Source organism: Columba livia, chromosome 3 (genome assembly GCF_036013475.1).
Source record: "Columba livia isolate bColLiv1 breed racing homer chromosome 3, bColLiv1.pat.W.v2, whole genome shotgun sequence".
NCBI classification, from domain to species: domain Eukaryota; kingdom Metazoa; phylum Chordata; class Aves; order Columbiformes; family Columbidae; genus Columba; species Columba livia.
In genome coordinates this window covers 116,665,929-116,676,522 of record NC_088604.1, presented here as the reverse complement: position 1 = coordinate 116,676,522, position 10,594 = coordinate 116,665,929, and the positions used below count along the sequence as shown (strand labels likewise).

The window sequence follows — 10,594 nt, the reverse complement described above, 5'->3', positions numbered from 1 at the left end:
GGTTTATGTTAAAACTGTATTTTAAATCTATTTTTTATCATAAGCCTCAGAGGAATCTTGGCTTGGCTTGAATTGGAGCACCCTAGCATAGACAGGTCCTTAAAAAAGCCCACAGCTCAACTGTATCTCTAGAGATCCTGAAAATGTAGGAAAAAAAATGAAACTTCGGCCTAGCTATTCCCTCAAATTTAATCAGAAGCAGCCTGGGGCGTGTAGATGCAAGTGCCAGTGATGGTCAAAATTCAGTAGTTACATAAACAGCAATGAATGACACAAAATAATTAGGAGTTTGGCATAAAGGGCTCGATCCTCAAATTGTTCTGGTTGCACAGCCCTTAACAGACTGCGGCATGCCTTGGCATCTAAGCCTGGGAAAATGCAGAAATCAGAGAGGCTATGAGGCGTTCAGTGCCAAAGCAGGTACATTTTTCCCCTCTCTTTTTTGCTGTCTCTGCCCTAGTTCAATTTATTTCCTATCCGCATACTTGAGGCACAGATAAGCAGCACTTGGATAAGCAAGGCATTTCCCTCTCTGCTAAAAAACCCATATGGCGACGCCTGGGGAAGGTGGAGGGAATCGAGGTGATCTTTGTGTTGCAACCCATTCCAGGAGGGCCTGGGAATTAACATCCAGGACCTGGCAGCACTGCTCAGCATTTTGGTGTTTGGTTCGCTTAGCTGCCTCCCAGCCCAGCTTTGCAGCGAGCAGGCGTGCGTGTTGGCAGCTGAAGGTGATTCTGTGAGCAGCCAGAAAGCTTCCACTGCCCGCCATCAGACCTCGAATTGGGGACAAAACAGGGGCTGTTGTTTCCTCCCTGCTAACGTGCTGCAAGCTCTGCCTGCTCTGCCCTTTGCCAGCTCCTGGCCGGTAATGTGGGAATCCACATCGTGCCACTCGCATAGAGGAAAACATGTTCCCTGTCTCATTATTCATGGGCTGTGCCCACAGGTACTGGTTGTTCAGCTTGCTGAATATTTGCCTGAATAATTAGGAGGGAGCTGAATCATTCTTAGACCGAATTCCAGTTTTCTCTCTCCTCCTACTTTATTTTTAGGCTTCACTTCTCACAGCTCTCCCATACACAGTGTGAAATGAGTGTTTAAATACTATCAGATAGAGTCAATAATCTCTTCATCCTCAAAAGATGCTACAGAATCAGCCAAAATTGCTTAGTAGCACTTATTGCGACAGAAATCCTAGTGCTGCGGTGCAAAAGGCTGCCCCCCTCTGCATCTCCTGGGATAGAGGCATCGGCATTCCTGAACAACACAAAATACATCCCTTCCCTTGCTCATTTTAAGAATAACGGTAGGAAAGGTAGTCGTTCCTACTAAACTCAATGGGCAGTGTTCATGGTCTATTTAATGATTCTACTCTATGTTGTTTTATTAAAATATGAGATTTCTGCTGCAGCAGAGCTTGAAAATGAATCTTAAATTTAACTCAGTTTTCTAACTGGAAACTTACCTTTAATCCTCCTCTCATTCCCTCCCACCCCTCTCTTCCTTTTACCATCCCTTATCCCACTTTCCCTAAGTTGTGCTGCATTTTGCTTTGCCTTCACTGCATTTTCCTCCCTGGCTTTTGATACAAGGAGCCAAATTGATCCCTGCTGGTATCCAATGGACTGAAATTCTTCTCAAAGGCGTTATTGGGCTGAATCCAAACCCAGCCAGCATTTTGCAGTGCTGGTGGCTTAGTCAAAACAACAGTTTAGAATTTCTCTTTTGCTCCCGTTATCTACCGTTAATATGAATTATTAATAAGTACTAGTATTGCTCTCTTGAAAATCATAATTTCAAACCCACCTATCAGACAAGCTGTCTGACTGAAAATTTCTTTTTAACTTTTTGGCATGTACCAGGAACTTGCAAAGCGCAATGCGTGCACACGGACAGCCTGGATTTCAGATCAAGGCTCACCCTGGGATTCCTCTTGCCATCTGCAGTGCTGGGTTCCATTAACCCATGCAGGAGCCACCCAGAAAAGGTTTGCTTTCCCAGACTGCCATTTATGATGTTAAATCTGTTTCCTCATCAGGCTGCTGTTTCAGATCCCTCACTTGGGGGAGAAAGGGGGTGTCAGCACAGGGTTGATTTTATACTGTTAGTCTGTACTTACAGCCCCTAAACCTGACAGGTTGTTTCCTTCCCTGCAGTTTTCATGTGCACAGCTCATTAGATACTCTAATGCAGCAGGGAGCCCCTCTTGCCTGAGAATTCCTTTGTCATATATTAAGCAAACTTTTGATTGCTTTCTTCCAAATGAGACTGAAGGACATATTTTTGTAGGAGAGGGTGAGAATTGCAAAGCACGATCCACAGTCACGTTTTTCTGTGGGGAACTACAGAGCAGGACAGGAGGAAACACCCGCAGTTTCTCTCTCCTTCTCCCCCACGCTTTCCCTCCCCTCCCCTTCCCTCCTCCACCCCCGTACAACCATAACACGAGATGAACGTGCTCCAAAATACAGCTGCATAGTCTTCCCTCTCTTCCGGTTTTCCCTGCCATGGCAAAAGAGGGGGGCGGAATGATGAAGATAGAATTATTGCTAATGTCGGACTGATGTTTTGACTCTGTGTCATCTGCAGGCTATTTAGCAAAGCCTGTGCACGTGGTGTCAGAGTTAAACATAGCCAGTGCGCGGTTATTGCTCACAAGAGAGGCTCAGGCAGGGAAGAGGGAGGCATCGCCGCTTTAGGTCTGGATGGTTCTGTAAATGAACGCACCAAGGCGTGTGGAATGAGAAGGAAGGAAAGACAGGTTATAAAAGAGAGCGCCGGCACTCCAAATGCAATCCCCATCTTTCATTAAAATCCCCATTAAGAGGTACATTTTACAAAAATACAACATTTTGTATGAAATGAAAGGATTTTCTCCCCTTTAGAACTCACATTGGAGACAGCTCCATTTGCTCCAGATTGGGTGCACTCTGAATGAATATTTTCATTACTCCATGATAAATAAACCAGGCTCTTTCCTGGAACAGAGTTACCATTTTCCTCCTCGGCAGCAGTGGGATGTGCTCACTCTGCTGTGTGTATGCACGTACGTGCCTGGGCTTTTGTTCGTTTTTAATTTCTCTCTCTCTTTTTTGAACCCGTCCCTCAAATGATCAGTTACAACACACGTCCTTAACCATGGATTTCCTTGGGTTTGGCTGCTCTTACTTAGGGAGGGAGACGAGGGGGGACTAATCAGATTAACACATCCAGACCCCTGGCAGGATGTTCTGAGAAATAAAAAAGAGGGAGAGCAGGAAGAATTCACACATAAAAATAGAAGCCCACGTAGATTGGCCATATATGGAGTACCGGGGACTTCAGAGGGATACCCTCTTCGGACCACCCCTTTGGCGGAGGAAATCGCTGCTGCAGGAGGCCCCGTTCCCCCTTCCCCCCTCCCCAGGCGGTTCACCCGCAGCCGCGCTCAGCCCCCCGGCGCTGCGCCCCGCACCGCCCCGCACCGCTCCGCTCCGCGCCGGGGGAGACCGCGGAGGGGCCGGTTCGGGAGCGGCGTTGGGGCCGCCCGGCCGGCGGTGCGCGATGCGCGGAGCGGTGCAGCGGCGGCAATGACTCAACCCCGCCCGGCCCGCTTTGCCCCCCGCCCGCTCCCGCCCCCCCCTCCCCCCCGCCGGGGAGGGCTATTAAAAGCTGCTGACGTAGGAGCGGACGGCCATCTTTGATGAGGGCACGGCTCCCGGTCCATTGAAGAAGGAGACCCGGGGAGGTCAGCAGCGGCTGTCCTTGCCTCCCATCTGCAGCACCGACCCACCGACCCCGTAGCCGCGGCCCGGCGTAGCGCTCCATCAGCCGAGGTAAGGGTGGGAGACCACCGCGGGGTTCGGCTGTGCAGGGGGAGGGAGAGGTGTTGATGAAAATGAAATGAAAAAAAGGATGTATTTAACGAGGGACCTGCTCGCCTTTTTGTCTCCAGCCTCTGGGCTGCTACCGGGATGGAGGAAGGCAGGGAGGGGAGTGCAATTCGCCACCAGCCTGATCACCGGCTGGAGCCAGTGTAGGCAGCCGGGCTCTGCCTCTCCGCCGTCCCAGGCTCTCCCAGCAGGAGGCCGGAGGAGAAGGGAAGCCCGGGGAAGGTCGGAGGAGAAGGGAAACCAGCGCCATCCCTCCCTAAAGCGAGAAGAGGGGTCTGCGAGCGCTCTGCCCTGCTCGGCCAGGCTGGGCTGCAGCCGCCCGGGGCACTGCAGCGCCCTTCCCGCGCCGCAACCGCGGCGGCGCTTCAGCACCGCGGACAGAGGGGGTTGGAGAGGGGGGGCTGTCAGCACCGCGGACAGCGGCCGGGACGCTCCGCTCCGCGGGCAGCGCTCGGCGCGCCGGGGAGAGCGCCGCGCTGCGCGGCCGCGGATGCCGACGCGGCGCCTTCCCGCCGGCAGCGCGCAAGGCTGAGCGCGCCGCGGAGGCGGGAGTGCTGCAGCGCCCTGCGGCTCAGCGCCTGCCCCCCGCGCTGCCCTCCTCCGCGGCACTACCAGTTGTGGTGGAAAGGGGTTCCCCGGCAACTCAAGATGCGGAGGGGAAAAAATTTTAAAAAAGGAAAAAAAAAAAAAAGAAGATAGCTTCAGTTCCTGAATTAATCGGCGTTTAAACCTCTGGCCTCTCTCCCTGCCCTAACGCGGAGGGGAGAGGTATTTCTGTAAGGGAAACGGGGGGTTACGTAACGCCCGGCCCGCGGGGTCCCTCCGGGAGCGGGCATTGCCAGCGGGGACCCCGGCAGTCTCTCGGGGCTTCCCCGCGCTCGCGGAGGCTCCGCGCTCCGGACCCTCGGCGCCCACCCTCTTCCTGCCGCGCAGCGCCAGGGCACAGTGTGCCCGCGGTCTGGGTCCTCCGTGCGCCCGGGGGCTCCCCAAGTCATGAGATGGGAGGGGCTGAGCTCTGTCCCGTGTCGTCCCCTCGCGCCCCCGCCCTCCGCGGCCGCGCTGCGGATCGGTGCGAAGCTGCCGCCTTATGTAACGCAGCGCCCGGGCTGCCCCGTGACGGGCGAGCTCGGGCGGGGGGCGGCGGCAAAGCCGCACCGCGGTCCTGGTCCTGGCTCCCCCATCCCCGGCAATCCTCCCTGCATCGTCCTTTCCGCTCCCCGGCACCTCAACCTCCCCAAACCCCTCGGTGCGGCTCGTTGTTGGCAAAGTTGGTAACTTCACAGCTTCCTGCAGGGCAAATAAACAAGGGGAGAAGGGGTGATCGGGCTGCGCGTCCAGACACTGCGCTGCGTAGCTGCGTCAAACCAGGGCCGTGGGATCTGCCAGATTTACGTGCTTGGCTTGAATAATTGCTGCTGGTTTCATTCCCAGCTGAAAAGCCAGGGCCGGGGGGGGGGACTGGTTTGTGGTGCAGCTTGGGGGTGCTGGAGCAGCCCCGCAACCCACGTTTGGCTGCTGCCAGCCCTGGCTGCAGCATCTGCAAGGACATGCCTGTCCCGCAACCCCCATCCTGACCTAGCTCTGGGCATGCAGCAACTCTCCCATCGACCATGGCAACATGGAGATGGTGTGGGGCAGCCAGTCCTGTGGATGACAAGGGAAGGGATGGGGCCATCTGGGAGATGAGTGTTCCAGGGGATACAGTTGGGGAAGCAACTCTCTCCTGGGGCCCCCATCTCCCTGTACGTCCCTGCATCATGGGCAAAGACACCAATCTAGGAAAAAGCAGCAGTGTTTTTCCGTTGCTTCTGCGTAATGCAGAAGGGCTCAGCCAGGAGGTGACCACTGAAGAGTTTGATACCTAGGATGAATGCCAAAAAGACAACAGAGGTGACCAAAACAAAGGTGCAAGCAGGCCAGATTCGCAAAAGCAAGAGCTTGAGTCTCCCAGTGAAGTCAAGAGGAGTTGCAGAAACTCAGCATGTTATGAAACGAAATGCAGCTAAATAGCGACCCCCAAATAAACACAGCTTAACTTTCTTCCTACAACTAATTAGAAAATTACTCAAGAGCACTCGGGACCAGGCTCTGTGTCCACTGAACTCAGGGGGGCAGTGAAAGAAAGAACAGCTGAATCCAGCCAGTACCAAACCCTCGAAATACATCTAATGAGACGCAGCTTCAATTTGCAGATTCGTTGCACTGGAGGTGGGAGCTGCTTTTCAGGTCAACAGAAAGCTTTTCCAGTCTGCTTTAGGTACGGCAACAAATAGCAAGTGTTAAGGCAAACAAAGCACGATCTCTGCCTAATGCTTGAACACCTTTAACTGAGCAAGGTAACGAAACAAAATACTTTCCTGTCAGTATGAATAACATCAGCAATTTTTATGCCTATGTGTCATGAGGCTACAGCTTCTGCATATGTAGCAACCCTCAGGGAAAAATAGAAACTATATGGCACAGTGTAGGACTTGCTTTGTTAATTATTTGTCCTCTCAGGAATGTTGGGAAGCCTAGGAGGAGAAAAAACTGCTTTACCTTTGCCTTGGCTTGTCGTCACACAACTACTCTTTTTCTTGTATTTTTTCCCTAAGCTCTGTCATAACTCTTTATAAGTCAAATTCTTTCGTCTCTACATATGTACACACACATAGTCATTTTGGAGATTTCTAGGGTTATAAGCTAGGTAAAACCGCAACAAATGTAGGCTGACTTTGCAGCTTTCATTGGGAAGGGTGCATTTTGCTACCTGTGAACCTTTGCCCACCACTACCAGCGCAGTCACCTTTGGGCTGAGCGAGTGCCAGGCGATCTGTAACAATACACTTGTCACAGCGTTTTAGAGCATCAAACAGAGAAGAAGAAGGTGTTGCTTGAGAGCTGCAGCAGGATGCAGACCCTGGGCAGATCATGATTACCTCTAGGAAGCTGGACTTTGGATTGGGCACCAAGGCTCATATATCTACTCCTGGGAGTGCTGGATATAGTTTGTCAAGCACATCAGTTGACAAATAAAAGCTTATTTCTTTTTAGCTCATTATTTTTGAGCCTTAAATGAGATCTTTGCCCTTCACTTCAATCAACTCTGGCTTTCTGCCCTACTGACTTGGCAGATTTAGCTTGCTGCATCATATTGCAACGAGGACTTCTCCAAAACACACAAGTTCTATTCCTAGTTCTTGTCTATCACCCCTTTGTTATTCCCTCCACAAATACTTAGATACACACTCCCACCAGCAAAATCTGCCTCTCATAAGATGATGGTTTTCAATATGCTGTCTCACATTCCACTGAATTTTCTGCTGCTTTCCACCAATCACAAAGACAAGTCAACTTCATAGGTTCAAAATTGTTCTTTCCTGCTTTCTGGTGGCTCTATGGCTGATATTGCAAGACTCAAAAGTGTTTTGAGTTGCCTGGAAGAAGTGTTTGGATCACTTCCCCTGTTATTTTAGAAGGAAATCTAGCTTTACCTTTACATCTTTCATTGTGTTTACTTGCTGTTTCCTCATCACACACCTCATCTTCATGCTCACCTACAATCCTCTTTTGACTACTGTTAAGGAGCACTGTGACGAAAGAAACACAAACTTGTGAAAGCATTAGGACCCTGATGTGAAGGGACATGAGCATGTACTTCTGATTTTGATTATTCCAAGGTGTCTAATGCTTCCACTAGTGAGGCAGACCTTGCGTAAGGCCCTGAATAAGCTCATCAGTCAGGCCGTGGGCTGCTAGAGATGAGCGGAGGATATGGAAAGCTTTCCACTCCCAGCAGTGCAAGTGTGTTGATCAGCCCTGCAGTCCAAGAGGAAACACTGCACATCATTTTGTGGGACTGTTAACAAAGAGAACATTTAGCACTTTAGGTTTTTCAAGGGAAAACAAGTCCTGCATACATGTCCCCTCTGAAATATACTGCCATGCTGTAATTCTAAAGAGTATTCAATCATTGCATTATAACACTTATTTTTTTAATTTTTATTTTTAATAATGATATATATGGTATCCTGTCTTACCCACTGGAGAAAGCTAAATCCTAATAAAAGCACAGGGAAGAGAAGAAAATACTAAGTAATTAATCACAGCTGTTCCTGGCCTTTGAAAGCTGAAAGTTAGTGCTGACCAATCTGTATTCTGTCTGCCTATTTAAAAGAAAATAATTTTTTTGAGCTAAAAATGCTCTACTTCATATTTAAAATGGGATTTAATTTATTATTGGGCCACGTTATCAATTGGCGTGGATTAGCATAGCTGAGTGTTGTGCTACACTACAGGCTGGTGAGCTCCTGGGCTGAGCTTCATCATTCATGTCTTAAAACAGAAATGGATATACTTGCCGAAGGAGTGGGTCTTTCTATAAACAAGAGTAACTTGAAATGCCATCCCCATCCAAAACCCTATTTTTCACCAGCCAGGTTTCATCGTCGCAGCTTCTCAGAGACAAGGTTCCTGCAGTTATTCTGCCTCAGAAATGGTGACGGAAAGCGATGATGAAGCAGCGGAGGAGGAATCCTGCACATTATGGCTGTATTTCGGGTTGGCTTCTGCTGCACTCTGCTGGTACATAAAACCAGCAGAACTTTTTCTATGGTGTAAAACCCCAAGAAGGCAGCCGAGTTTTTCCTAGAGGCATATTTGTGTGCAGAAAAAGTCGGAACTGTATAATTGGAAGCGTAAGAAAATGAAACCTGCACTTCCAGGCACAGTTTGATTTCACAGACCACAGTTCCTAGCAGCAGTCATTCATTTTTCTTCCAAATTGGGAAGATGTGGGAAGTTTTCCTGCCTTGCAATAAATACACAGGTAAATTAAGCTTCTTTCACCAAGTTTTTTAAGGCAATATTTTAAATGTGTGACTGCTTGGACATATTGGCAGAGTAGAAGTATAAAAGACCAAAGGCAAAGTCAAGTCTCACTGTACACATTTCAAAAACAGAAAGAGGGGAATTGTTCTTATACATTTTTACTATAATTACAGTTTTCTTTGTGCCTTTAATATGACAAAGTTACTATGCCAGAGTTTACTGGTAGAATCTGTGAGGAAAATAATAGTTATCAGCCTGTGTCAGCGTTAATAACTAAAATAGATAAAACTATAGATAAAACTAAAATAGATAAAACTAAAATAACTAGACATTACAAAAGGATGCTTCACGCAGGTGACCTTTGAAATTAATGCAAGATTTGCCGTTTCTTACTCAAAACCTACCAGTTAACAGGTAGTGGCACATACAAAGGTACTGCAGAGTGCTTTGTGGGGCACATTTGTAATTTTATATTGATCGCTTCCATCTCCCACATTTTCTCAGTAGTATATCCTTACTAAAAATGCCAGACAGCAAATCTCCAAATGCTTTCGCAGACACTAGGCTCTCAAAGAGACTAGAAGACTTGAGTGGAGTGGGTTGAAAACTAAAGGCTTCCATCACATCACAGCTATGCTGTTTGTCATGATGTATTTGTTATAATTACTATGCACTCAGAGGAGAGGAATTCTGTTTCTGCATTGCAATACAGTTGTACCAGAAGCTTTTCTTTCTTTCCTTTTTTCATATAAACCAGTGATTTTGAAGATGTGCCAAGTAATCCTTTGGTTCCTTCCCCTCTCCTGGAAATTATAGCTCACAGTGGAGCTGTGCAGGTGCCAGTTCATTGATCTGCCCAACAGAGGTAAATATATTTCCTCCAGATACTCTAAAAGATGTCATGAAACAAAAGCATGCTTCTTCAGAAGAGCTGATCTGTCAAAATAGTGTTACTGTTCACTGATTATTTTTTTTTTTAGAAGAGGAACAGAAGTCTTCCATGCATATTTAAGCATCTTTTAAAAGAAAAGGTACTAAAATTAGATAACCATGCTTTAGATGCAAATGAAAGTTTTCTTCCTCCCCTCTGTGTTAGTATTTTTTGGTTCTGTCTGGTCCTATTCGCATCCTTAGACAACTCACCATCTACCTCAAAGGGATTTAGCCAAGGTTTCATTCCTGCAGGCATCAGGGACCTGCTGTTTGATTGAGGCCTGTGCTCTCCTGCCTGGAACACCTCTGCACACAGACATGGACACACAGACACACACCTCTCGGAGCTCAGGGTTGATCATGCTGGACAGCACTGACCCCATAGGTGACTGATGTTGTGAGGAGAGAAAGTTCTGTTCTCTGTTTATTGTGCACAGACATCTCTTAGAGAACAATTTGTTCTCACAGAAAACAGTAAGAAAGCTATTGCAATTTATTGGACTGGAGGTGTTCAGTAACTGTCAGTTTAGCTTCAGATATTGTTGTTTAGTGATTAAAGCACAGAGGCTGCACCCAGAATATCTGGATTCGGGTACAAGTATCACACACTGAATAAATACAAACTCTGTTAAGTGCCCCAATTATCTCCATCTACAGAAGAAAGAACTGACATTAAAACAACTTTTCTTTTGTGTTCCTCATCTTCAGGTGCAGGACCAGTATCCCATAATTTTGGAAAGATTTTTTTTATATATATTAGGGCACAGCAGCCTCCACTGCTTGGGGTTGGGGACTTAAAAATGGATATCCCTGAAAGGTAGCCTCCTCCCAACATAGGTGATTGTTATTTACTTAGCATGCAAGGGGATATTACACAGGATTGTCTCCTTCAGGTTTGTAAAACGCTTGGCTGGAAGGGGCCATATAAACCTGGATTATTAGTATTACATTCACAATAGCAAGAGAAGAAAGTGATC

General features: G+C 48.1%; 1 protein-coding gene across 2 annotated transcripts in view; it reads left to right on the top strand.

Annotated features, from left to right (window-relative positions):
• Positions 1–3,444: 3,444 nt before the first annotated feature.
• Positions 3,445–10,594, top strand: part of SNAP25 (synaptosome associated protein 25) — a 61,639-nt gene continuing 54,489 nt past the window's right edge. The window contains exon 1 of one of the 2 annotated variants that reach the window (XM_065059919.1): positions 3,445–3,818. The gene's annotated coding sequence lies outside the window, so the exon portion shown is untranslated. The remainder of the gene's footprint in view (positions 3,819–10,594) is intronic. The other variant, XM_065059918.1, reaches the window with a different exon arrangement.